This window comes from Panthera pardus, unplaced genomic scaffold (genome assembly GCF_024362965.1).
Source record: "Panthera pardus isolate Hobbes unplaced genomic scaffold, ASM2436296v1 HiC_scaffold_24, whole genome shotgun sequence".
Classification (NCBI taxonomy): domain Eukaryota; kingdom Metazoa; phylum Chordata; class Mammalia; order Carnivora; family Felidae; genus Panthera; species Panthera pardus.
Window position 1 is genome coordinate 139,310,406 of NW_026526810.1, and position 27,848 is coordinate 139,338,253.

Sequence of the window (27,848 nt, forward strand, 5' to 3'; positions counted from 1 at the left end):
GAAACTGAGAGCAAGTTCTTTGAAAATTCCATGATGGGATGAACAGAACTTACTAGAGATCCTTGGGGCTGCACTGGCATTTCCTTGAGGAACAGGGGGTCCCCTGTCCTCCTTATATCCTAGATTATAAGTAGGTCCCATTGCACAGATGTCTGCGACTATGTGAGAAACAAAGTGTTCAAACCATTGGAAATCACCGAGGGGTCTCATTTCATAGGCAAATTAATCCAACTTCATGATATCTTCAAGGCTGCCATAGCCTGTGTTGATTGTGACCATGGAAAGAGGAATCTCCTCCAGGTAGCCGAGGTAGTAACAGTCTGGAGGCATGAAAGTGTAGTCAGGATGCTCCCTGAGCATCCTGAGTCATCATCAGCAGAGTCTGGACCAAAAGAGTTTCTTGTGCCGCATGTGCATAACATGTCTCTTGCCCCCAAAACGCAGGCTATAGGACAGCCAGCCAGGCATCTGAATGCCCTTGCTGTGGTGCGGCTCCTTCTTGGGAATTACCATCTCAGAGGAGATGTAGCACCATGAGGGATGCCCTTGAGAACCCTACACAGGAGCCAGCACTGCCCAGAGTGCAAACAGCAAGAGGGGTGCCCTCAGGGTGACCTGGCCCTCTGCCAGCCTCATGCCCCTGCTCAGGGACATCTGCCAGTGAGAATGGATAAATGGAGGATCCTCAGCAAAACTAGGTCTAGACCATCAGAGAGAACAGAGGGCTGTGCCAGGTGGCCAGCACCCTGCTCTTGGGGGCCCCCTGTGGGGTTCGGCAACAGTCCCAGGGTGTGGCATTGGGTGACCCTGCACATCAGTTCGGCTGGGGTGGATGTGGGAGGGTCAGGTGGGCCATGGTCAAGAGTGGTCACATGGACATGGGTAGGGATTTGGACCCAGAGGCATGGCTGTAGTCAACACCTTCAATCTTTACTGAAGCTACTTGCATATGGGCTATGCAGTTATAACACCCTGAACTTCTCTACCTATTCCATGTCCTTTGGTACTGCTGGGTCACTTTCTTTGGATGACTACTTTTCCTCATTACAGAGACCACTGCTTTTGCTTCCTTGTGATGTGGAGGTAAACATTGTCAATTTTACCTTTATGGGGGATGCAAAAAATCTCTTTGTAGTTTTGTGTGTCTTACTCTCCTTGGCTATTAGTTTGCAAGCCATTTGGTCCTTTTGGTTTTTGCTTTGAAGGTTCCTCTGAGTTCACTGAGGAAAACATTTGTCAGTATTCTGAGTGATGATTGGTGAACTACAAGGTTGTATTTTAGTATTTTCTTATGCCAGCTGGGGAGAACAGAAAGTACTCCTGACCATGTGTGAGCCCCAGGGGTTTTCTCCTCTAATCCCTTATGGGGGTTCTTTCCTGGCCTCTGGCAGTCTCCTCCCATGTAGTTTGGTTCCCTCTTCAGCTGGAGATGGAGGGGAGTTGAGGTTACTTTGCAGCTTGCACCATGGAGTCTGCCCATGATCAAAAGATGGGTTTGACCATGGCACTCCCTTGCTTGAATAAGTACCCTCTACTGCTTTAAAACGCCCTGGGTCAGGGAGAAACCTCAGAATTGGTGTTTGGACAAGAGTTTGCCTTTTCCCCAGTGGCTGGCCTTCTGAATATAGATCAAATTCTTTTGCCACCCAAACTAAAACTTTGAACATTGACCTTTCCAGCAACAGGCAGCTGAATTTGGGTTTTGATAACAATGAAATGGAGAGTGAAATGGCAGTTTCCAGGGCCTGGCAGGGAGGGTCAGTGAGGAGTAGATCTCAAGGGCTATGATTTTGTGTTATGCAAGATGATTAAGTTCTAGAGGGGTCTCCACAGCATTACCCCTGTAATTAACAATACTGTAATGTATGGTTAAAATTTTGTGAAGAGTCTGGGTCTCATGTTCAGTGAGATCTTACCACAATATAAAAGTGGAAGACACGAGTTTTGCTTCTCACACAACAGTGTGCTGAACTGCATGGACACACTCTCTACTGATAATTTGAAAACAAGTTAAAAAACTTATACGTTTTGGAAACTAACCCTGAGGACATGTCATTTACAGATATCTTCTTCCATTCCATAGGTTGTTTTTTTGTTTTGTTGATTGTTTCCTTCACTGTGCAGAAGCTTGCTATTTTGAGGTAGTCTCTCTCTATATATAATTTTCTTGTATTATATTAATGTAAATTCAATCTGTTAACATACAGTGTAGTACTGATTTTAGGGGTAGAATTTAGAGAACCATCGCATACATATAACACCCAGTTCTCATTTCACCCGGTGCCCTCCTTAATGGCCACATGCCATTTAGCCCACCTCCCCCACTTCCCCTCAGTTTGTTCTCTGTATTTAAGAGTGTCTTCTGGTTTCCTCCCTCTCTGTTTTGATTTATTTTATTTTTCCTTTCTGTATGTTGTGTTTCTTCTATTCCACTAATGTGTGAAATCATAGGATATTTGACTTTTTCTGACTGACTTGTTCCACTTAGCATAATACACTGTAGATCCATCCACATTATTGTAATTGGCAAGATGTCATTCTTTTTGATGGCTAAGTAATATTGCATTGTATATATTTACCACCTCTTTATGCATTTATGTGTTGATGAGTATTTGGGCTGTTCCACAATTTGTTTTTTGTTGATAAGGCTGCCATAAAGATTGGGATGCACGTGCCCTTTCGAATCAGCCTTTTGGTATCCTTTGGATACCTTTGGTATCCTTGGATAAATGCAATTGCTTGATCACAGGATAGTTCCGTTTTTCATTTTTTGAGGAATCTCCACACTGTTTTCCAGAGTGGCTGCGCCAGTTTGCATTACCATCAACAGTGCGAAAGGGTTTCGCTTTCTCTGCATCCTTGCTGATATTTTGTGTTTTCTGACTTGTTAATTTTAGTCATTGTGACAGGTGTGAGTTGGTATCTCATTGTGGTTTTGCTTTATATTTCACTGATGAAGAGTGTTGTTGAGCATCTTTATTCGTGTCATTTTGCCATCTGGATGTCTTCTTTGGAAAAATATGTATTCATGTCTTCTGCCCATTTCTTCACTGGATTATTTGTTTTTTGAGCGTTGAGTTTGGTAAGTTCTTTGTAGATTTTGGATACTAACCCATTGTCTGAGATGTCATACAAATATCTCCCCCCATTTTGTCAGTTGCCTTTTAGTTTTGTTGATTTGTTCTTTGCTGTGCAGAAGCTTTTTATCTTGATGAGATCCCAATAGTTTATTTTTGCTATTGTTTCCCTTGCCTCTAGGGACATGTCTAGTAGGAACTTGTTCTGGCCAAGGTCAAAGAGGTTGGTGCCCGTGTCCTCCTCTAGGATTTTGATGGTTTCCTGTCTCCCATTTAGGTCTTTCATTCAATTTGTATTTATTTTGGTGTGTACTGTAAGAAAGTGGTCCAGGTTCCTTACAAGTTCACGATGCTGTCCAGTTTTCCCAACACCAGTTGTTGAAGGGACTTTTTCCATTTGATAGTCTTTCCTGCTCTGTCAAAGATTAGTTGATCATATAGTGATGTGTCCATTTCAGGGTTTTCTAATCTTTTCCATCAATGTATGTGTCTATTTTTTGCCAGTATCATCCTGTCTTGATGACTACAGCATTGTAATATAGCTTGATATCCAGAATTGTGATGCCTCCAGGTTTTTTTCTTTTTCAAGATCTTTGGTTATTTGGGGTCTTTTGTGGTTCCATGATAATTTTAGAGTTATTTGTTCTAGCTCTGTGAAAAATGCTGGTATTATTTGACAGGAAATTGAATTATTTGCATTGAATGTCTAGGTTGCTTTGGATAGTATTGTCATTTAACAATGATTTTTCTTTTAATCCATGTGCATGGAATATTTTTCCATTTCTTTGTGTTTTCTTCAATTTCTTCCATAAATGTCCCAGACTTTTCAGAGTACAGATCTTTTACTTCTTTACTTAGGTTTATTTCTAGTATATTATGGTTTTTGGTGTAATTTTAAATGGGATTGATTCCTTGGTTTCTCTTTCTCCTGCTTCATTATTGGTGTATAGAAATGTAACAAACTTCTATATGTTGATTTTGTATGTTACAAATTTACAGGTTTATTGTACCAGTTCTAGCGGGTTTTTTTTTTTGGTTGAGTCTTTCAGGTTTTCTATATATGGTATAAAATTCAACTTCAGAACTGAATAATCCTATTAAAACATGGCCAGAAGACATGAATAAGCATTTTTCCAAATGTGACCTACAGATTGTCACTAAACACATGAAAATATGGTCAACATCACTCCTCATCAGGGAAATATAAATCCAAACTACAATGAAATATCAACTCACACTGGTCAGAAAGGCTGAACTCAACAGCACAAGAAACAACAGGTGTTGGTGAGGATGCAGAGAAAGAGGATCCTTTTGGAGGTGCTGGTGGGAATGCACACTGGCACAGCCACTATGGAAAACAGCATGGAGGTTCCTTAGAAAGCTAAAAATACAACTCCGTTACGATAGAACAAATGCACTACTAGGTATTTACCCAAAGGATACAAAAATACTAATTTAAGGGAATTGTACCTCTCTGTTTATAGCAGCTATGTCACAAACAGCCCAGCTATGGAAACAACCCAGCCGAAGTATGCATTGATTGATGAATGGGTATAGAATACGTGGTATATCCACATAACCCCGTCCACGCACACTGGAATATTTCTCAGCCGTAAAAGGAATGACATTACCTATTGTTAAGGACAGGGATGGGCCTAGAGAGTATTATATTTACGGAAATAAGTCAGAGAAAGACAAATATATGATTTCCTCCATATGTAGAATTTAAGAAACAACAAATGGGCAAAGGGACAAATAAAAGAGGCAAACCAAGAAATAGGCGATTTTTTCAATGTTCACTTATTTATTTAGAGAGAGAATGGGAGGTGGGGCAGAGGCAGATGGGAAGAGAATCCCAAGGAAACGTCGTGCTGTCAGTGCAGAAACCAAAGTGGGGCTCGATCTCAGGAATGATGAGATCAAGACAAGAGCCCAGATCAAGAGTCGTGGGCCTAACCCATGGAACCATGTAAGCCCCACGAAACAGATACTTAACTATAGGGGAAAAACTGATGGTTACCCTGGGGAGGGTGTGTGGAGGGATGGGGAGGTAGTTGATGGGGATTAAGGGGAGCGCTCATCACGAACACTGGGTGCTGTATTGCAATGTTGAATCACTATATTTTACACCTGAAAGTAATAGTACATTGCATGTTAACTAACTGGAATTTGAAGAAAAACTCAAATAATGTATTTATAGTGCCTGCAAATGGCCATGTTGGCATACGGCCCATGAAGAAGCATTTATTGCAGAAAATATACTACCAGAAAGAATACCTAGACTATTTGAACTAAGGTATGTTCTTTTCCTTTCCCACCCCAGATCAGCAAGAAGAAACTCCAGTGCAAGTAACTGGGACTATAGGAAGGTGCCCCTGAGCCTGGCTGCAATCTCCCCTCCAGACTGTTGTAGCCAATACACACGGTTCCCGGTGACCAGCTCCTGTTCAGAGGACTCTTTCCCAGAGGGACAGGATGTCAGTGACCCTAAGCTGTTTGCTGCTGAGGCCAAGCCCCAGCAGGTGCCACTGAGATGTGCGACTCACTCATTGTTGGCAGCCCCACTCCCAGGAAGGAAGCTCTGCCCTGGGCACAGTCCACTAGGGATGCTGGGAACCTGATCACCCCAGACCTGACTTGTATGGCAGGAGTCTCATGCCACCAGGACAAGCAAGCCACAAGGCAGTGAAGCTGCCAGCCACCCCTAAACAGAGCCCTCAGTTTCCAAACTGTTTGGAATGCTGTTTGTCCCCGACACCCCCTGCAGCTGCAGACCTTTGCCCAGAATATTGCCCAGGGTAAGGGGGAGATGGAGTAATCCTCTAATCCAAGGAGCAAATCTGTTCCTATAGAACTGACTTCATTTCCAGTTAAGTGTGAGGAAGAAGGTCTGGGCCTCATGTTGTGGGAGAGTCAGGTGCAGGAGACAGATGGTTTCAGTGGAGGATTCCTAACCTACTCCCCCTCACCTGCAGGAGAGAGCCAGAGCCAGGGACAGTGGAGGCAACAGCTCCTGTCAGAACACACATCAGAGTATGATCTCAACAACTCTCCATTCAGAGGAGTCCGAGGTTGTAGGGTTCAGTCTGTGGAGACTCCATACATCAGAGGGTGGTTGAACATAGGAGTGCTGTCAAATGAAGCAGAGTATCTCATCATGTGGTTTGGGAAAGAAAGAGATAAGGAATGCCCAACCAAACCACTGTCACCATGGTCTGGCTGTGTGAATGTCCCAGGTCACATCACCTCTGTAATTATGGGACTACTGCCCTTCCCTCCACATCATGTCTTTGAGTTTCACCTGATTTCAGGTGTGCATCAGTAGTGTCACAGTTCTCTGGCAAAGCATCCCATTGATGGAAGTTTCGTAGTTGGTTTATTCCTTTATATTTAGAAAGACTTTTGCCTTATTCTGAGCTTCTAACACTAAGAAAGATGCTGTAAATATTTACACACCATTTATTTTTTGAGCATGGGATTTCATTCTTCAGGGACAAATACTCGGGAGTGGTATTTCCAGGTTCCTTTTTATGTCATCCATGTATAATTTCATAAGCAACAGCCAACGGTTTTCCAGAGCTGGTGTTTGTTTGTCAACCTTCCTGCATTGTTTGAGGCCCCACGTATGCTGGATGCTCACCTGGATGTTGTTGTCAGAGTTGTTCCTACCTGAGCCATTGGGATGTGTGTATAGGGCATCTGTTGCATTCTTGATTTGAATTTCCCTGACAGTCGATGGTGTGAAGAGTCTTCTCCAGTCAGTAACTAATGTGTCTATAACCTCAAGGATAGGATGTCTACTACACAAGGCTGTGCTTGTTTGATGGAGGTTTGTTTCCTTTCTTCCTATTGACTGTTGAGGGTTCTTAGCATATTCAAGATGCAGGTCCCTTGGTGGTTATGCAATTTGTGAATGTTGTCTCTTACTCTGTAACTTATCTTACTATTGGTATTCACGTGGGCAGATAAGCGGAATTGATTTTCACAAAGTCTATTTATACCATTTCTTTTTATGGGTGTTGTGTTCTTAGCGATAGTTTTCCTTTTCTTGTTGATTGATTGCTTATGACTAATATTTTTTAAAAATGTTTATTCTTGATAGAGAGAGAGAGAGACAGAACGTGAGCAGGGAAAAGCAGAGAGAGAGGGAGACACAGAATCTGAAGTAGGCTCCAGGTTCTGAGCTGTCAGCATAGGGCCTGACAACGGGGCTCAAACCCTCAAATTGTGACACCGAGACCTGAGCTGAAGTGAGACACTTAACTGACTCAACCATCCAGGCACCCCACTGATTTCTTGACTTACAATGTAACTAAAAGTCTTGTTTTTTTTTCTGGTTTCTCTCAATGTTGACATGTTCCCTATTTGGTCTCTGGTGACTTAGAGTTTTGTCGTTTGTTTTTAAATTTATAGACTCTAGCAAATCATTTTTGTGGCATGGTTTTTCCTAATATATGGAAATTAAGTGGAAATATAGGAAATTGAAGTTCAAATTTCACAAGAGTTGCCATTCTGTGTCTCTTTGGCCAGACTGCTCATCAGATTTGATAGATATGCTCCTGGGGTCCAAAAACACGTTTACCTTTTCAGGTGGTGGGCTTTCTATATGTCTCAGGAGCCGCTGAGCTCTGTGCACACAACTGAGTTCTTGACACAATTTTTCCTTCGCAATTCTATGTGAAACCCTCAAAATCCATTTTTGCATTGCCAATTTTAGACACTTCATGAATAGAATGCATTGAAGCTCTTGTATCATTTCCTAAAATTATTTTACTCTTGCGTGTTTGGGACTGTAATTTTTCTTCTTCCTCCCAAGGGGAGCTCATATCTGCATTTGTGGAATTCTTTCAGGCTTCTCATCTCTTAATACTTTCCCAACGTGCTGTGCAATTTTTGACCAAATGAATACTTAGGTTTATTTGTACTCTACCACATTGGGTGATAGGAGCCGCGAGAGAGGCTGCATCATATGGGTTTTTTTTTTTTGTCCCCTTGTATGTTACCTGTCATATTGAATGTGTATAGAACATATAGCCCCTCACTTTCATGAACCACTAATAGGGGACATGGTTCTCTTCAAGAGACAGGAAAGGAAGACAAGGGAGCTGAGACAGCAAGTTGGGGAAGGAACCCCAGAGCTTCTCAGGAAGCGTCAACTGTCCACACTTTCCAGTTCTGCAGATGTGGGTCCCTGCTGAGGCCCAACCTGGGTTCTTGTGCAGGTGTCTGGACAAGCTGCCCATGATGTGTGGGCACAGGGGAGTTGGGAAGGGCAGCTGTGGTTTGAATTCCAGCTCACCTGGCACTGCTGTGAAAATTCATGAGTATGTTAATTTATGTCCACCATCAGTTAGGGATATAATGAGTAAATGCAAGACGTTAGACTCACTACCTTAGATTCCATGTTCATGACAATTTGTGACAACAATTCTCCCTTCCTTTTTTCCACTTTTTAAATTTTTTAAGTTTGTGTTTAAATATTTGTTAGTTAACATATTGTGTAATATTAATTTCAGTAGTAGAATTTATTGGTTCATCACTTACATTAACACCCAGTACTCATCACAACACGTGGCCTCCTTCATCCCCAACACCCATTATCCCATCCCCCACACACCTACCCTCCAGCAACCCTCAGTTTGGTCTCTAACCTTAGAGTTTTTTTTTTATGATTTCTTGCTCTTTTTCCCCTTCCCCTAGATCTAAATTCCCCATAGGAGGAAATCATATGGTGTTTGTCATCTTTGACTGACTTACTTTGCTTAGCATGATGCCCTGTAGCTGCATCAACATCTTTGCAAATGGCAAGATTTCATTCTTTTTTATGACTGAGTAATATGCCATTCTATACATATAGCAGATTAATCACATGGTGGACTTTTGGTCTCTTTCCTCAGTTTGGCTGTCATAGTTAATGCTGCTGTACACATTGGGGTGCATGTACTTCCTCAAATCAGAAGTTTTGTATGCTTTGGATGAATTCCTAGTAGAGCAATTGCTGGAGTGAAAGGTTGTTTAATTTTTAGTTTTTAAACTGTTTTCTGGAATGGTCCGGGCACTTTGCATTCCCACCAAGAGTATAAAAGGGTTCCCTTCTCTCCTCATCCTCATCAATATCTGTTGTTTCCTGAGTTGTTAATTGTAGCCATTCTGACAGGTGTGCAGTCATCTCTCATTGTAGTTTTGATTTGTAATTCCCTGATGATGAGTGATGTTGAGCGAATGTTCGTGTGTCGGTTAGCCATCTGAATGCTTTGTTTGGAAAAGTATCTCCTCATGTCTTCTGACCATTTCTTCACTGGATTCTTTGTATTTTGGGTGTTGAGTTTGAGAAGTTTTTTTTATAGATTTTGGATAGTAGGCCTTTATCAGATATGTGGCTTGCAAATACCTTTTTAATTTCTGTAGAATGCCTTTTAGATTAGTTGATTGTTTCTTTAGCTGTGCAGAAGGTTTTTGTTTGGATGAGGTCCCAGTAGTTCAAGTTTGCTGTTGTTTCCCTTGCCTCTCAAGACATGTCTAGTAAGAAGTTGCTATGTCTGAAGTCCAGGAGGTTGCTGCCTGTTCTCCTCTAGGATTTGATGGTCTCCTGTCTCACATTTAGGTCTTTCACCCATTTGGATTTATTTTTGTGTATGGAGTAAGAAAGTGGTTCAGTTTCATTCTTCTGCATGTTCTGGTCCAGTTTTCCCAACACCCTCTGTTGACAAGGCTGTCTTTTTTCCCATTACATAGTCTTTCCTACTTCATCCAAGATGAGGTGGCCATACATTTGTGAGTCCATATCTGGGTTTACTCTTCTGTTTTCTTGATCTATGTGTCTCTTTTGTGCTTGTAGCTTACTGTCTTGATAATATAGCTTTGTAATATAGCATGAAATCCATAATCATGAAGCCACCATTTCTTTGTGTAGCAGAGACATTTCAACACTACTTGCTCCTTAAATCCATGAACATGAAAGTGTTTCCATTTTTTTGTGTCATCCTCAGTTTCTTTCACCATTTTTAGAGTCTTCAGATTATGGATATTTTAACTCTTTAGGTATCCCATTATATTTGTTGCAGTTGTAAACGGCATGGATAGTTTTTTTATTTTTCTTTCTGTTTCTTCATTATTGCTGTGTAGAAATGCAGCTGATTTCAGTATGTTGATACTGTATCTTGTGACTTTGCTGAATTTGTGTATCAGTTCTTGCAATATTTTGGTGGAGTCTTGAGTTTTTTTATACAGTGTCATGTTATCTGAGAAGAGGGAATGTTTGACTTCTTCTTTTGTAACTTGAATGCCTTTCTTTCTTTCTTTCTTTCTTTCTTTCTTTCTTTCTTTCTTTCTTTCTTTCTTTCTTTCTTTCTTTATTTTTGTTGTCTGTTTTTGAGGATAAGACTTTCACTGCTGTGTTAAGTAGAATGATGGGAGTGGACGTCCCTCTTGTGTTCCTGATAGTAGAGGAAAAAGTTTTTTTCCCCACTGAGGATATTAGCTGTGGGGTTTTCATGTATGGACTTTATGAATTTGAGGTGTGTTTCCTCTACCCCTTGTTGAGGGTTTTATCAAGAAAGGATGCTGTACTATGTCAAAAATTTTTTTTTTCATCTATTAAGAGGGTCATATCATTCGTATCCTTTCTCTGATTGATGGTATGTATTACATTGATTTATTTGTGACTGTTGAACCACCCTTACAGCCAAGGAATAAATCCAACCTGGTCACATTAAAGGATCCTCTTAATGTATTGGTTGATTCAATTTGCAAGTATTCTCTTTCTTTTTTTTTGTTAACGTTTATTTATTTTTGAGACAGAGAGAGACAGAGCATGAATGGGGGAGGGTCAGAGAGAGGGAGACACAGAATCTGAAACAGGCTCCAGGCTCTGAGCTATCAGCACAGAGCCCGCGCGGGACTCGAACTCACGGAACGCGAGATTACGACCTGAGCCAAAGTCGGACACTTAACCAACTGAGCCACCCAGGCGCCCCTGCAAGTATTTTCTTGACAATTGTTGCATTCTTGCTCATTAGGGCTAGTGGCCTGTAAGTCTCATTTTTAGTGGGGTTTAATCTGGTTTAAAACTGTGATCATACTCATCTTGTAGAATGAATTTGGAAGTTTTCTTTCCATTTCTATTATTTGGAACAGTTTGTGAAGACAGGAATATTCTATTCTACTTAAATAGAATATTTCACACTCTTGTTAAATATCTGGTAGAATTCACCTGTGAACCTATCTGGCCCTGGATTTTTGTGTGTCAGTAGATTTTTGATTAAAGATTCAAATTCTTTGCTCATTATCAGTCTGTTCACGTTTTCTATTTCTTCCTTTTTCAGTTTAGGTAGTCTTCATTATTCTGGGAATTTATCCATTTCTTCCAGATTGCCCAATTTGTTGGCATATAAATCTCCAAACTATTGTGTCATAGATGTATTTCTGTGGTGTCAGTCGCGATGTCTCCTCTCAAATTCTGATTATATTTACTTTCGTCCTTTCTGTTTTTTTTTTTGCCAAGTCTGCCCATGGGTTTTCATTTTTATTTATTCTTACAGAAACCAGCTTATAGTTTCATTCATCTGTTCTACTGTTTTTCTTTGTTTCTATATCATTTATTTCTTCTCTAATCTTTTTTGTTTACCTGTTCCTGCTGGCTTTAGGGTTCATTTGTTCTTCTTTTCCTAGTTTCTTTAGTTGTAAAGTGGTTGTGTGTTTGAGACCTTTCTTCTTTCTTGAGTTTGGCCTGTACTGCTATATATTTCACTCTTCCATCAACTTTGCTGCCTCCAGATGGTTTGGAACGGGCATGTTTTCATTTTCATTTGCTTCCATGTATTTTTTATTGCTTCTGTAATTTCCTGAAAATCTCATTCAGCTTTTACTACAATGTTCTTTAACCTAATGTTTTGGTGGTGTTGCCCAAATTTTTCTTGTGGTCGACTTTAAGTTTCATAGTGTTGTGGTTTGAAAATACGCATGGAATGATCTCAGTCTTTTTGTACTTGTAGAGGGCTGATTTGTGACATAGTATGTGATCTGTTCTGGAGAATGTTCCATGCGCACTCAAAAAGAATGTGTATTCTGGTGCTTTAGGATGGAATGTTCTGAATATGTCTGTTAAGTCCATTCAGTCCATGTGTCTTTCAAAGCCATTGTTTCCTTATTGATTTTCAGCTTAAATTGTCTTTCCATTGTTGTAAGTGGAGTGTTAACGTTCTCTATTATTACTATTGTCTATTATCAATGAGTTTCTTTATGTTTCTTATTAATTGAGTTATATATTTCAGTGCTTACATTTTGGGGGTATAAATATTTAAAGCTTCAGATCTTCTTGTTGGATAGACCCCTTTATGATGATATACTGCCTTCCTGATCTCTTGTAACAAACTTTGGTTTGAAAACTGGGTAGTGTGATATGAGTATGGTACTACAACTTTCTTTTGACGTCCATTAGTATGATAAATTGATTACCCTCCCCTCACTTTCAATCTACAGGTGTTTTAGGTTGAAAATGAGTCAATCGTGTGCAGTGTGTAGAAGGATCTTGTATTTGTTTTTATCCATTCCGGTATCCTATGTCTTTTGATTGGAGCATTTTGCCCATGTACATTCACGGTAATTATTGATAGATATAAACTTAGTGCCATAGTGTTACCTCCAAAGTCATTGTTTCTGGAGATTTTCTCTGCTTATTTCTAGTCTTTGTTACTTTTAGTCTTCCTTTCCCACTCAAAGGGTCCCCTTTAATTTCTCACAGGGCTGATTTAGAGGCCATGAACTCCTTTGGTTTTTGTTTGTCAGGGAAATTCTATCACTCCTTGTATCTGAATGACTGCCTTACTGGAGAAAGTATTCTTAGCTGCAAAATTTTCAATTGCGCATGTTGAGGATATGATGCCACTCCCTACTTGCATGAAGGTTTCTGTAGAGATATCTGCCATAGTTTTTTTTTAATCTTCCCTTGTTAGTTAGCAACTTCTTTTGTGTTGATGCTTTTATGGTTTTTCTTTATCTGGATATTTTGCCATTTTCCTATGATATGTCTCAGTGTTGGCCTGCTTTTTTTTTTTTATTTTAATGGGTGTTCTCTCTGCCTTCTAGAGGTGGATGTCTGTTTCCTTCCCCAGCTTGTGGAAATTTTCACTATATTCACTCAGCTAAATTGTATCCCCTTTTTCTCCCTCTTATTCTTTTGGGACTCCTTTCAAAAGAATGTTATTACAGTTTATGGAGTTACTGAATTCCCTAAGTGTATGTTTGTGATGCAATATTTTAATTTTCCTCTTCTTTCCAGCTTCATTTCCCCCATACTTTTATCTTCTATGTCCCTTCCTCATTCATCTGCTTCTTTCCGCCTTGAGGTCATTATATCCAATCAGTTTCACATCTCGGTTACAACATTTAAAATTTCATCCTGACTAGTTTTTAGGTCTTTTCTGTTTGCAGTAAGCATATCCTTCATGTCTCATATATTTTCCTCAAGCACAGCTAGTATCCTTATGATACTTTTTGAAAATCCTGTTTCATTATGAGAGTTTTTAGAAATTCTGTTTGAGGCACATTAGTTTATGTGTTTTAATTATATCCCTCACAATGACCTTTTATCATTTTTTCTTTTAGGATGAGTTCTTCAATCATGTTGTCTGTGTCTCTGCCTTCTTAAATGTTTTAGAAAATCCTGTTATCTTTTCTGCTTCTAGGGTAGTATCTTTATTGAGCAGTGTTCACATACTGTCCAGGGCCTGACACTTCATGAAGCATTTGTTTTATGTTCCGTGGCACTGGGCTGTCGTGTTTTGGCTGCTCTGTCCCTCAGGACAGTCCTCTGCAGATTTTCTCCTGCCTCCAGTGGGGAGTGTTGGACTTTGTGCCCAGTGTTGTGAGTTTTAATTAGGTGAGTTTGGTCTGCTTGTTAAAAGAGGCTAATTCCTATCTCCCCTAGAGGTGAGGATATGCGTCACTGTATGATCAGCTGACTTGATGCGTGTGGGGGTTTACGGTGGTCTTTGGAGGATGGGGTGTAGTGGTGGTCTGGTTGCCAGGCACTCTTTCCTAGTAAGTAAACACTTGATGGGTGCTGGAGTAGGTGGAGCTTGGTGTTAGTGGCTCAGCTTGCACTGGGGATGCTGTGCTGCTGAGTGAAATCTGTCCATGCTGATTGGTGGAAGGAAATATTGGCATCAGCTCCCTCTCTAGTCCCTGGAGTTGGAGGTCCCAGCCTCCCCTGTTCAGGAAGCCCTCACACAGCAAGAACACTTGTGGGTCCCAGGCTTCCGTCAGAATTGCTTTCACCCTGTCTGCGTCCAAGCCATTGGCCCATCTGGTGGCACAGGGCTCTTATGTTTTATCTCAGGAGCTCTAGCTGGGTTTGAAAACTCCAAATTGTGTGAACTCAATATGACAGGGACCCCACTGATCCTCTGGGAGAGGGTCTTGGTGTGCTGTGCCTGGAGCTGATTTACCCCAGATGGGCAGCTGCATCAATACTAGGGGCTTGGAGTGCATGGTGAAGAACAACCAGAAGGCAGTGTCCAGCTAGCTGCTCTCAGAAGAGGCTCCTATGCTAATGATCAGGGAACTTTAATGGTGCCTGTCAGCTCTCCTGTCCTATGAGAGGCAATGCACCTTCTCCCAAATGCACTCCACGAAGGGAATTGTCTCTCCCCATGCGACCCAGGGGATACTCAGACCACAGTTCCCCTTATGTGCCTCTGCCCTCCTCCACAGGAGCACTGCTGTGCCCACCAGACTCCACCCCAATGATGGGATTGACTTTTAAATCTTCAGTCTTTGAGCTCCACGTTTACAGGGGGTTGACTTGTCATGATTAACTTTATAGGTTATCTTGACTGTGTCATGGGTGCCCAGATTCACCACTGTTTCTGTGGATGTCTGTGATGTGTTCCAGAAGAGATTTGCATTTCCATCTATGGTTTCTTTCTGCCTGGGCACCACCCATTCCATTAAGTTTGTGAATAGAATCTGATGCAGATGGAGGACGAATTCCCTCATTTTTACTTCCCATGTGCTTGTTTGAACTGGAATATTGGTCTCCTCTGGCCCTTTTTCTGAGAGTTACATCATCAGCTCTCCACGTTCTGAGACTAGACTCTAGTCAGAATCAGACAAGAATTACATCACTGGTTTTCCTGGGTCTTCAGCTTGTGACAGTAGATCATGGGTCTTCTCAACATATTTAGTTATGGAAACCAATGACATTTGGGTTGTGTTCCTCAGGGGAATCTTGCCTAATACATGGAGATTGTTTGTCTCTCCTTTAGAGTAATTGAATAAAACTGTAGCTCATTTAAAGTCCTGAGTAGCAAAGGGCTATGAAGAAAGTGTCACGTTGTTTGACTGGGACAAGGGCTGGGTGAGGATAAGGAGGAGCTGTGGGATCCTGTGGTCCTGGCTGCACAGGGAGTGCATCTGGGAATCCTGTAAATGTGCAGCTGTTGTGCCTCAGGAAATCTGTAAGTCACTCATATTGAGGGATCAGAGTAAGCAAGTGCAAACAACTGTGTCTTTGTGCATGTTAGTCTAGTTTCCCTATGACAACCCAGTTGCTAATTCAGAGAGTTAATAGGTAAACACAGAATCATATAACCAGGGAGGCTCCCTGGGGAAACTGCTGTGTGGAGAGGAAGCCCCAGACCCTGACAGGAAACCTGCCTGTAACCTCCATCTGCACCTGCGCCTGGGAACACAAAGGAGAATTGTGCCTAGTGTGCGCCCCCTGGTGGTGCTGATCCCCTCCTGCAGGGAGGTTTGTGTCTGGGCTCCCAGTGATGTCCCCTCGCTGTGTCTTTCGCACAGTAATATGTGGCCGTGTCGTCGGTCTTGAGGTTGTTCATCTGCAGATACAGCGTGTTCTTGGCGTTGTCTCTGGAGATGGTGAATCGGCCCTTCACGGAGTCTGCATAGCTTGTGCTCCTTCCGTCATATCTAATACATGCGACCCACTGCAGCCCCTTCCCTGGAGCCTGGCAGACTCAGTCCTTGCTGTTGCTACTGAAGGTGAATCCAGAGGCTACAACGGTGAGTCTCAGGGACCCCCCCGGCTTCACCAGGTCTCCCCCAGACTCCACCAGCTGCTCGTCACACTGGACACCTGCAGACACAAGACACCTTGGTCAGGAAACTGTCACACATCCACTGTTTCACTCACATCCATTCACAGACTCAGTGTCCCTCGTTCACCATGAATTACCTTTTAAAAGAGCAACCAGGAACACCCAGCCCAGCACAAACTCCATGGTGAGGTGTGTGTGTTCTGTGCTGATCACAGAATGGGAACACCTGGGACTCCCGGGGCTGGGGCTCGTCTCCCAGCTGCACGGTCGGGCTGGGTTGGTTTTATCAGCACAGAACGGGCCCCATTTGCATGTCCTCTGACATATATATCAAGCTCCAGACTTAGGTTTGATTGTGTAAAAGTGAATGACAGGGTTAGGGATGCACTTCTACATTAGTTTGTGTGGATGGCGGTGTGACAATATGAAGAATTCTTTTTTTTTTTCAGTTTTGGATTTTTACCTTTATTAATGGAGGCTTCGCATAATCTTTAAGAAACATTTACCTCAACAGCATGATCACGCAATATTTTCTCTTAAAATATTTTAATTTTTTTATTATTAATTAGTATTTATTTTTAGTTTTAAAAATTAACATCGAAATTAGTTATTATATAGTGCAACAATGATTTCAGGAGTAGATTCCTTAGTGCCCCTTACCAGTTTAGCCCATCCCCCCTCCCACAACCCCTCCAGTAGCCCTCTGTTTGTTCTCCATATTTATGAGTCTCTTATGCTCTGTCCCCTCCATGTTTTCATGTTATTTTGGTTTCCCTTCCCTTATGTTCATCTGTTTTGTCTCTTAAAGTCCTCATGAGTGAAGTCATATGAGTTTTGTCTTTCTCTGACTGACTCATTTCACTTCGCATAATACCCTCTAGTTCCATCCACTTAGTTGCAAATGGCAAGATTTCACTCTTTTTGATTGCCAAGTAGTACTCCACTGTATATATTTACCCCTTCTTCTTTATCCATTCATCCATCGATGGACATTTGGCTCTTTCCATACTTTGGCTATTGTTGATAGTGCTGCGATAAACATGGGGGTGCATGTGTCCCTTTGAAACAGAACACCTGTGTGCCGTGGATAAATGCCTAGTAGTGCAATTGCTGGTTCATAGGGGAGTTCTATTTTTAGTTTTGTGAGGAATCTCCATACAGTTTTCCAGAGTGGCTGCACCAACTTGCATTGCCCCCAAAAATGCAAAAGAGATCCTCTCTCTGCATCCTCGCCAACGTCTGTTGTTGACTGAGTTGTTAAGGTAGCCATTCTGACAGGTGTCAGGTGGTATCTCATTAGGGTTTTGATTGGCATTTCCATGATGACGAGTGATGTGGAGCATTTTTTCATGTGTCGGTTGGCCATCTGGATGTCTTCTTTGGAGAAGTGTCTATTCATGTCTTTTTCCCGTTTCTTCACTGGATTGTGTTTTGGGTGTTGAGTTTGATAAATTCTTTATAGATTTTGGATACTAACTCTTTATCTGAGATGTCATTTGCAAGTATCTTCTCCCATTCTGTCAGTTGAATTTTAGTTTTGCTGATTGTTGCTTTCACTGTGCAGAAACTTTTGATTTTGATGAGGTCCCAGTAGTTCATTTTTGCTTTTGTTTCCCTTGCCTCTGGGGACGTGTTGAGTAGGAAGTTGGTGTGGCCAAGATCAAAGATGTTTTTGCCTGCTTTCTGCTCGAGGATTTTGATGGCTTCCTGACTTACATTGAGGTCTTTCATCCATTTTGAATTTTATTTTTGTGTATGGTGTAAGAAAGTGGTCCTGGTTCATTCTTCTGCCTGTCGCTGTCCAGTTTTCCCAGCACCACCTGCTGAGGACACTGTCTTTATTCCATTGGATAGTCTTTCCTGCTTTGCGAAAGATTAGTTGGCCATACATTTGCGGGTCCTTTTCTGGATTTCGTATTCTGTTCCATTGATCTGAGTGTCTGTTCTTGTTTTTTTTTTTTATTGTTTTTGGCATTTATTTATTACTTTTCAGAGACAGAGACAGAGCATGAGCGGGGGAGTGTCAGAGAGAGAGGAAGACACAGAATTCCAAGCAGGCTTCAGGCTCTGAGCTGTCAGCACACAGCCTGATGTGGGACTCTAACTCACGAACTGCCAGATCGTGACCTGAGTCAAAGTCGGATGCGTAACAGACTGATCCACTCAGATGCCCCTGAGTGTCTGTTCTTGTGCCATTACCATACTGTCGTGATGATTACAGCTTTGAAGTACAGCTTGAAGTGTGGGATTGTGATGCCTCCTGCTTTGGTTTTGTTTTTCAAGATCGCCTTGGCTATTCGGGGTCTTTTCTGTTCCATACAAATTTTAGGATTATTTTTTCTAGCTCTGTGAAAAATGCTGGTGTCACTTTGATCGGGATTGCATTGAATATGTAGATTGATTTTGGTACTATTGGCATTTTAACAATATTTGTTCTTCCTATTCAGGAGCATGGAATCTTTTTCCATATTTTGTCTTCTTCAATTTCTTTTATAAGCTTTCTATAGTTTTCAGTGTAAAGATTTTTCACCTCTTTGGTTAGATTTATTCCTGGGTATTTTATGGTTTTTGTGCTACTGTAAATGGGATAGATTCCTTGATTTCTCTTTCTGTTGCTTCATTGTTGGTGTATAGGAATGCAACCGATTTCTCTGTGTTGATTGTGTATCCTGCCACTTTGCTGAATTCATGAATCAATTCTAGCAGTTTTTTTTGGTGGGGTCTTTTGGGTTTTCCATATAGAGTATCATGACATCTGTGAAGAGTGAAAGTTTGACCGCCTCCTGGCTGATTTGGATGCCTTTTATTTATTTGTGTTTTCTGATTGCAGAGGCTATGACTTCCAATACTATGTTGAATAAAAGTGGCGAGAGTGGACATCCCTGTCTTGTTCCTGACCTTAGGGAGAAAGCTCTTAGTTTTTCCCCATTGAGGATGATATTAGCATTGGGTCATTCATAGGTGGCTTTTATGATCTCGAGGTATGGTCCTTCTATCCCTACTTTCTTGAGGGTTTTTATCAAGAAAGGATGTTGTATTTTGTCAAATGCTTTCTCTGCATCTATGGAGAGGATCATATGGTTCCTGTCCTTTTATCAATGTTATGAATCACGTTAATTGTTTTACAGATATTGAGCCAGCCCTGCATCTCAGGTATAAATCCCACTTGGTCGTGGTGAATAATTTTTTAATGTATTATTGTTTCCGGTTGGATAATATCTTGTTGAGGATTTTTGCATCCATGTTCATCAGGGAAATTGGTGTATAGTTGTCTTTTTAAGTGTTGTCTCTGTCTGTTTTTGGAATCAAGGTAATGCTGGCTTCATAGAAAGAGCTGGGAAGTTTTCCTTCCATTTCTATTTTTTGGAACACCTTCAAGAGAATAGGTGTTAACTCTTCCTTAAATGTTTGGTAGAATTCCCCTGGAAAGCCATCTGGTCCTGGACTGTTGTCTTTTGGCAGATTTTTGATTACTAATTCGATTTCCTTACTGGTTAGGGGTCTGTTCAAATTTTCTATTTCTTCCTGTTTCAGTTTTGGTAGTGTATATGTTTCTTGGAATTTGTCCATTTCTTCCAGATTGCCCATTTTATTGGCATATAATTGCTCATAACTTTCTCTTATTACTGTTTTTATTTCTGTTGTGTTGGTTGTGATCTCTCCTCTGTCATTCTTGATTTTATTCATTTGGGTCCTTTCCTTTTTCTTTTTGATCAAACTGAATAGTGGTTTATCAATTTTGTTAATTCTTTCAAAGCACCAGCTTTTAGTTTCATTGATCTGTTCTACTGTGTTTTGGTTTCAATAGCACTAATTTCTGCTCTAATCTTTATTATTTCCTGCCTTCTGCTGGTTTTGGGTTTTATTTGCTGTTTTTTTTCCAGCTCTTTATTCATAAGGTTAGGTTGTGTATCTGAGATCTTTCTTCCTTCTTTAGGAAGGCCTGGATTGCTATATACTTTCCACTTATGACCGCCTTTGCTGCATCCTAGAGGTTATCATTGTGGTGTTATCATTTTCATTGACTTCCATATACTTTTTAATTTCTTCTTTAACTGCTTGGTTAGCCCATTCATTCTTTAGTAGGTTCTTCAGTCTCTAATTATTTGTTACCTTTCCAAATTTTTTTCCTGTGGTTGATTTTGAGTTCATGACATTGTGGTCTGAAAATATGCATGGTATGATCTCGATCTTTTTGTACTTACTTAGGGCTGATTTGTGTCCCAGTATATGGTCTATTCTGGAGAAAGCTCCATGTGCACTGGAGAGAATGCATATTCTGTTGCTTTAGGATGAAATGTTCTGAATATATTTGTTAAGTCCTTCTGGTCGAGTGTGTCATTGAAAGCCATTGTTTTCTTGTTGATTTTTTGATCAGGTGATGTGTTCATTATTGTGAGTGAGGTGTTGAAGTCTCCTACTATTATGGTATTCTTATAGGTGAGTTTCTTTATGTTTCTGATTAATTGATTTCTATATTTGGGTGCTCTCACAACTGGCGCATAAATGGTTACAATCGTTAGGTCTTCTTGGTGGATAGACCCTTTGATTATGAATGATGTAATGCCATTCTGCATCTCTTGATGCAGTCTTTATTTTAAAGTCTAGATTGTCTGATATCAATATGGCTACTCCGGCTTTCTTTTGTTGAACATTAGCATGATAGATGGTTCTCCATCCCCTTATTTTCAATCTGGAGGCGTCTTTAGGTCTAAAGTGGGTCTCTTGTAAAAAGCGTATAGATGGATCTTGTTTTCTTCTCCATTCTGTTACCCTATGTCTTTTGATTGGGGCATTGAGTCCATTGACGTTTAGAGTGAGTACTGAAAGATATGAGTTTATTGCTATTATGATGCTTGTAGAGTTGGAGTTTATGGTGGTGTTCTTTGGTCTTTCTAACCTTTGTTGATTTTGGTATTTATTTATTTATACAGATATATTTTCATCTTTTCTCCCCTCAGAGAGTCTCCCTTAAAATTTCTTGCAGGGCTGGTTTAGTGGTCACAAACTCATTTAATTTTTGTTTGTATCGGAATCTTTTCATGTGCCTTCTATTTTGAATGACATCCTTGCTGGATACAGAATTCTTGGCTGCATATTTTTCTGATTTAGCACACTGAATACATCCCGCCACTCCTTTGTGGCCTGCCAAGTTTCTGTGGATAGGTCTGCTAAACCTGATCTGTCTTCCCTTGTAAGTTATGGACTTTGTTTCCCTGTTGGTTTTATGATTCTCTCCTTGCCTGAGTACTTTGTCAATTTGACTATGATGTGCCTTGTTGATGGTCGGTTTTGGTGGAATCTAATTGGAGTCCTCCGTGTTTCGTGGATTTTGATGTCTGTGTCTTTGCCCAGGTTAGAAAAGATTTCCGCTATGATTTGCTCACATAACCCTTCCACCCCTATTTCTCTCTTCCACTTCTGGGACCCCTGTGATTCTCATGTTGTTCCTTTTTAATGAGTCACTGATTTCTCTAATTCTTAAATCTTGCTCTTTTGCCTTAATCTCCCTCTTTTTTTCTGCTTCATTATTCTCTATAAGGTTGTCCTCTATCAAGCTGATTCTCTGTTCTGCCTAATCTATCTGTGCCACCGCTGCATCCATCTGTGATTGCAGCCCAGTTATAGCATTTTAAATTTCATTCTGGCTATTTTTTACTTCTTTTATCTCTGCAGAAAGAGATTCTAATCTATTTTTGACTGCAGCTAGTATTCTTATTATTGTGATTCTAAATTCGGGTTCAGAAATCTTGCTTATATCTGTGTTGGTTAAATCCCTGGCTGTCGTTTCTTTGTGGTCTTTCTTTTGGGGTGAATTCCTTCGTTTTGTCATTTTGAAGGGAGAAAAGGAATTAATGAGGTCGCAAAAGTGAAATAAAAAGATAAAATTACAAAAATATTAAAATTAAAAATTAAACACACACACACAAATTGAACGGAATATGCTAGATCCTAGGTGTGTTTTGTTCTGGGTGTTGAAATTGGTTTGACAGAGAAAAATATGGGAGGGGGAGAAAAAAAAGGAAATAATTAGAGAATTTGAAAAAATGAATACACTGAAGTAGACTGAAATGAGAGGATGGGAGTAAAATATAGTTTGAAAAAATATAAAGAAAAGTAAAGAATATAATAGAAAAAATAAAGAAAAATATTTTTAATAAAAATTAAAAATAAATGTGATTTTTTTCTTTTTCTGTATTCTAGAAAAAAGAGAGGAATCAAAAAAGAGAAAAAAGATAAAAAAAGGAAAAAAAGGAAATCATTTGAAAATTCAAAAAGTGAATACACCATAGTAGACTAAAATAAAATGATGGAAGTAAAATAGAATTTGAGAAAATTTACATAAAAGCAATCAATATAGTAAAAAAATTAAATAAAATATTTTTAATAGAAATTGAAAGTAAAATCAAGTTTTTCTCATTTTGCATTCCAGAAAAACTACAGAAACAAAGAAGAGAAAAAAAGAAAAAGAAAGAAAAAATAAAAAGGAAATTGTTTGGAAATTTGAAAACGAGAATACACTGACGTAGGGTAAAATAAAATGATGGAAGTAAAATAGAACTTTTACTAAAATTCAGAAATGTAAAAAATATAGTAATAAAAATTAAAGAAAATATTTTTAATAATAATTGATAATAAAAATAATTTTTTCTGTTTCTACATTCAAGAAAAAGAAAAGCGTAAAAGAGAGAAAGAAAAAAAAGAAAAATTGACTAGATGAATCGGCTAACAGATTGAAGTAGGACTGAAATTACTTCCTTATCCCCTAGATGTCAGTCTATGTAGCTCTTTATAGTCCATAAAGTAAGTGGCAGTGAGACTTGTATTCCTGAAGAGCCCTGTTGGCCCAGTTGGGCGGGGTTCAGTGTAATGGCTCTGCTGTCCACTAGATGGCGCTTTTAGGCTCCTGGGGTGGATTGTTGCGGTGCTTGTAGGTGCGAATGCACATGCGCGGGAGAAGTGAAAATGGCGCCACTCAGGTATCCAGTCTCTTCTCCTGGATCAGCAATCGGGCACCCATCCTCTGTCTTCAACCCTTGTCCACTCCCTGCTCCTTCACTCTCCGTGACCAGGCCCCAGGCCGCACCTCTGTTCCAAGTTTTGTCACAGACGCGGCTGTTTTCCCCGGTCCCTTACGTCCAAAGGACCGCAGCTTTGACCTGTTCTGCCCCTCTGTGGGAGGGTCTCACCAAGCAATGTCCTAATGAGCAATGGCCAAGTATCAGCAGCACCTAGGAACGCTTGCTGGACCCTGTTGTTGTCAGTGCCCCGAGACTTTGGCCAGGTGCCAGCCCGCCCCAGAAAAAATTCGCAAGAGAGTGTAGCAGCAGCGTTTCATGGATTATGGAAAATCACAACACACGTCTGGCATCAGGCTTCACCCTAAACGACCTTGTTCCAGCAGCAGCGAATGTGGCCGTTTTCCGGGGTCTGCTGGGACCAGAGGGCTTTGGCAGTCTCCTCCAAATGTCCTTCCATCAGTGCAACTGCCTCTCCCGGTGTGGCCTGAGAACATCCCGGACCCCACTCTGTTCCTGGGATTCTCCCTTCCCACCAGAGCACCTCCAGGTATCGAGCTGTGGAGTTGCAGCCTTTGCACTCCCCTTGTTTACAGTCTTAGTGGAATTTACATACTCTCCTTTCTCCTTTCTCCCTTTTTAGTTGAGTCCCTGTGGCTGTTTCCAATTTTCCACGTTCTCTCCAGCTGCTTTTGGGGAGGGGTGCTTTTCCTTTATTCTCCCCCACTCCCCAGTCTCCGTCCTCTCTCCGCCTGCAAAAGCACCTCCCTTCCTGCAGCTTCGTGCTCCCCAAGGTCCCCTCTCCACGCCACGTACTTGTTGAATTCTGTGGTTCAGGTTGTGCAGATTGTTGTGTTAATCCTCAATCAGTTTTCTAGGTGTGTAGGATGGTTTAGTGTTGGTCTGGCTGTATTTCATGGACGTGAGACACACAAAAGTCTTCCATGTTGTTCCGCCATCTTGTCTCCTCCCCCATTGACTGCCTGATTTTCATTTGAACATTTGAGGATATTATGCCACTCCCTTCTTTCCTGCAGGTTTCTGTGGACACTTCTGCCATAATCTTTTATCTTCCTGTATTCATTAGCAAACTCTTTTGTCTTCATGTTTATAGGTTTTTTTAATCTGTGTATTTTGTGAGTTTTACTATGTTATGTCTCAGAGTCAGCCTGCTTTTTTTTTTTTTTAATTTTAATGGGAGTTCTCTGTGACTCATAGATGTGGACGTCTGTTTCCTTCACCATTTAGTGGAAATTTTCCACTCTAATGCACTCAGACAAAACTTCTCCCCTTTTTCTCCCTCTCTTCTTCTTCTGGGACTGCTTTGAAAATAATTTTATTACACTTTATGGAGTTGCTGATTCCCTAAGTATACGTATGTGATGCAATGTTTTAATTTTCCTCTTCTTTCCTGCTTCATTTCTCACAAAATTTTATCTTCCATGTCATTTACTCATTCATCTGCTTCTTTCTGCCTTGAGTTCATTATATCCAATCAGGTTCACGTCTCGGTTACAGCATTTTAAAAATTTCAGCCTGACTGGGTTTTAGGTCTTTTCCATCTGTAGTCAGGGTATTCTCATGTCTTCTAGGCTTTCTCAAGCATAGCTAGTATCCTTATGATAGTTTTTAAAAGTTCAGTTTCCTTATGATAGGTATTAATTTCTGTTTGAAGCTTATTATTTATATGTGTTTTAATTATATCCCTGGCAATGTCCTTTATGGCTTTTTCTTTTGGCATGAATTCCTCCATCACTCTGTATGTCCATGTCTCCGCTTTTTTTTTTTAACATTTTATTTTTATTTTTGAGACAGAGAGAGACAGAGCATGAATGGGGGAGGGTCAGAGAGAGGGAAACAGAATCTGAAACAGGCTCCAGGCTCTGAGCTGTTAGCACAGAGCCCGACGCGGGGCTCAAACTCACGGACCGCGAGATCATGACCTGAGCCGAAGTCGGCCGCTTAACCGACTGAGCCACCCAGGTGCCCCTCTCCGCTTTCTTAAGTGTTTTAGTAAAATCCTGTTATGTTTTCTGCTTCTAGAGTAGTGTCTTTTTTGAGAAATGTTTACATACTGTTAACAACCTGACATTCTGGAAGCATTTCTTGCATGTGCTGTGTGCACTGTGCTGTCTTGTATTGGCTGCTCTGTCCCTCAGGTCAGTCCTCTGCAGAGATCTCCTTGCCTCCAGGGGAGATTTTTTCAACTTTGTCCATAGTGTTGTGAGTTTTAACTAGGTGAGTTTGGTCTCCTTATTAAAAGAGGCTAATTCCTATTTCCCCTAGAGGTGAAGCTATGCCTCACTCTATGGTCAGTAGACTTGGTGCCTGTGGGGGTATATGGTGGTCTTTGGAGGGAGGGGTGCAATGGCGATCTGGGTTGTAGGCACTCTTTCCCTTGTAAGGAAGCACCTGAGGAAGGAAAGGTGGGTATGTCTTGGTGTCAGTGGCTCAGTATCTACTGGGGGGTGTTGTGCTGCTCACTGAATTCTGTCCATGATAATTGGTGGGAGGAAATATTGGCATCAACTCCTTCTCTAGTCCCTGCAGTTGGAGTTTCCAGCCACCCCTGTTCAGGAAGCCCTCACATAGAACAATCTGTACTCATGGGTCCCAGGCTTCCTTCAGAACCCGGCCTTCACCCTGCCTTTGTCCAATCCATTGGCACACCTGGCAGCTTAGGGCTCTTATGTTTTATCTCAGGAGCTCTACTTGGGTTTGAATACACCAAATTGTTGAACTCAATGTGACAGGGACCCCACTGATCCTCTGGGACAGTGTGTTGCTGTGATGTGGTTGGAGCTGGTTATCCCAGAAGGGCAGTTGCATGAACACTAGGAGCTTGGAGTTAATGGTGAGGAAGAACAAGAAGGCAGCATTCAGTTAGCTTCTCTCAGCAGAGGCTCCTATGGTAATGACCAGGGCAGTGCAATGGTGCCTGTCAGCTCTCCTGCCCCATGAGGGGCAATGCCCTGTCTCCCAAATGCACTCCAAGAAGGTAACTGTCTCACCTGATATGACCCAGGGGATCCTCAAACCGCAGCAGTCCCTATGGGCCTCGGGGCTCCTTCTCCACAGGAGCACTGCTATGCCCACCAGGGTCCACCCCAGTGATGGCATGGAGTTCTAAATCTTCAGTTTTTGAACTGGACATTTACAGCAGGCTGACTTGTCATGATTACGTTTATGTGTCATCTTGACTGCGTCATGGGTGTCCAGATTCATGACTGTTTCTGTGTATGTCTGTGATGAGTTTCCAGAAGAGATTGGCATTTCCATCCATGGTTTCTTTCTGCCTGGGCATCACCCATTCCATCATAGTTCTGAGTAGAATCCAATGCAGAGGGAGGAAGATTTCCCTCATTTTTACTTCCCATGTGCTTGTTTGAACTGGAACAATTGGAATTGGTCTCCTCCTGCCCTTGTTCTTAAAGTTACATCATAGGCTCTGCAGGTTCTGAGACTACACACTAGTTCAGAATCAGGCGAGAATTATACCACAGGTTTTCCTGGCTCCCCAACTTGTGACAGTAGATCATGGGACTTCTCCACATATTTTGTCTTGGAAACCAATGTGCCTTGGGTTCTGTTGCTCGAGGGAATCCTGACTAATACATGCAGATGATTTATCTCTTGTTTAGAGGAATCGAATAAAGGTGTAGCTCATTTAAAGTCCTGAGTAGCAAAGTGTCATGAAGGAAGTGTCACGTTGTTTGATTGGGACAAGGGCTGGGTGAAGATAATGGGGAGCTGTGGGAGCTTGTGGTCCTGGCTGCACAGGGAGTGCATCTGGGACTCATGTAAAGGTGCAGCTGTTGTGCCTCAGGAAATCTGTAATTCACTCATGTTGAGGGACAGGAGTAAGGAATGCAAACAACTGTGTCTTTGTGCATGTTAGGGTAGTTTTCCTAGGAAAACAATGATCTAATTCACACAGGTAATAGGTAAACACAGAATCCTGTGTCCAGAGAGGCTCCCTGGAGAAACTGCTGTGTGGAGAGGAAGCCCCAGACCCTGAGAGGAAACCTGCCTGTAACCTCCATCTTCACCTGCTCCTGGCAACACAAAGCAGAATTGTACATAGTGTGCGCCCCCCGGTGGTGCTGATCGCCTCCTGCAGGGAGGTTTGTGTCTGGGCTCCCAGCGAGGTCCCCTCACCCTGTCTCTTGCACAGTAATATGTGGCCTTGTCCTCGGCCTGCAGGTTGTTCATTTGCAGATACAGCGTGTTCTTGGAGTTGTCTCTGGAGATGGGGAGTCGGCCCTTTACCGAGTCTGCGTAGTACGTGCTACTTCCATCATCATAAATACATGTGAGCCACTACACCCCTTCCCTGGAGCCTGGCAAACCCAGCTCATTCCATATCTACTGAAGGTGAATCCAGAGGCCACACAGGTGAGTCTCAGGGCCCCCCCAGGCTGCACCAGGTCTCCCCCAGACTCCACCAGCTGCACGTCACACTGGACACCTGCAGACACAAGACATCTTGGTCAGGAAACTGTCACACATCCACTGGTTCTCACTCATACCCACTCACATACTCAGTGTCTCTAATTCACCATGACTTACCTTTTAAAAGGGCAACCAGGAACACCCAGCCAAGCACAAACTCCATGGTGAGGTGTCTGTTCTCTCCTGATCAGAGAATGGGAACACCTGGGACTCCCGGGGCTGGGGCTCCTCTCCCAGCTGCA

At 41.6% G+C, this 27,848-nt stretch overlaps 1 pseudogene; it reads right to left on the minus strand.

Annotated features, from left to right (window-relative positions):
• Positions 1-222: 222 nt before the first annotated feature.
• On the minus strand, positions 223-27,848 carry LOC128772860 (immunoglobulin heavy variable 3-74-like; annotated as a pseudogene).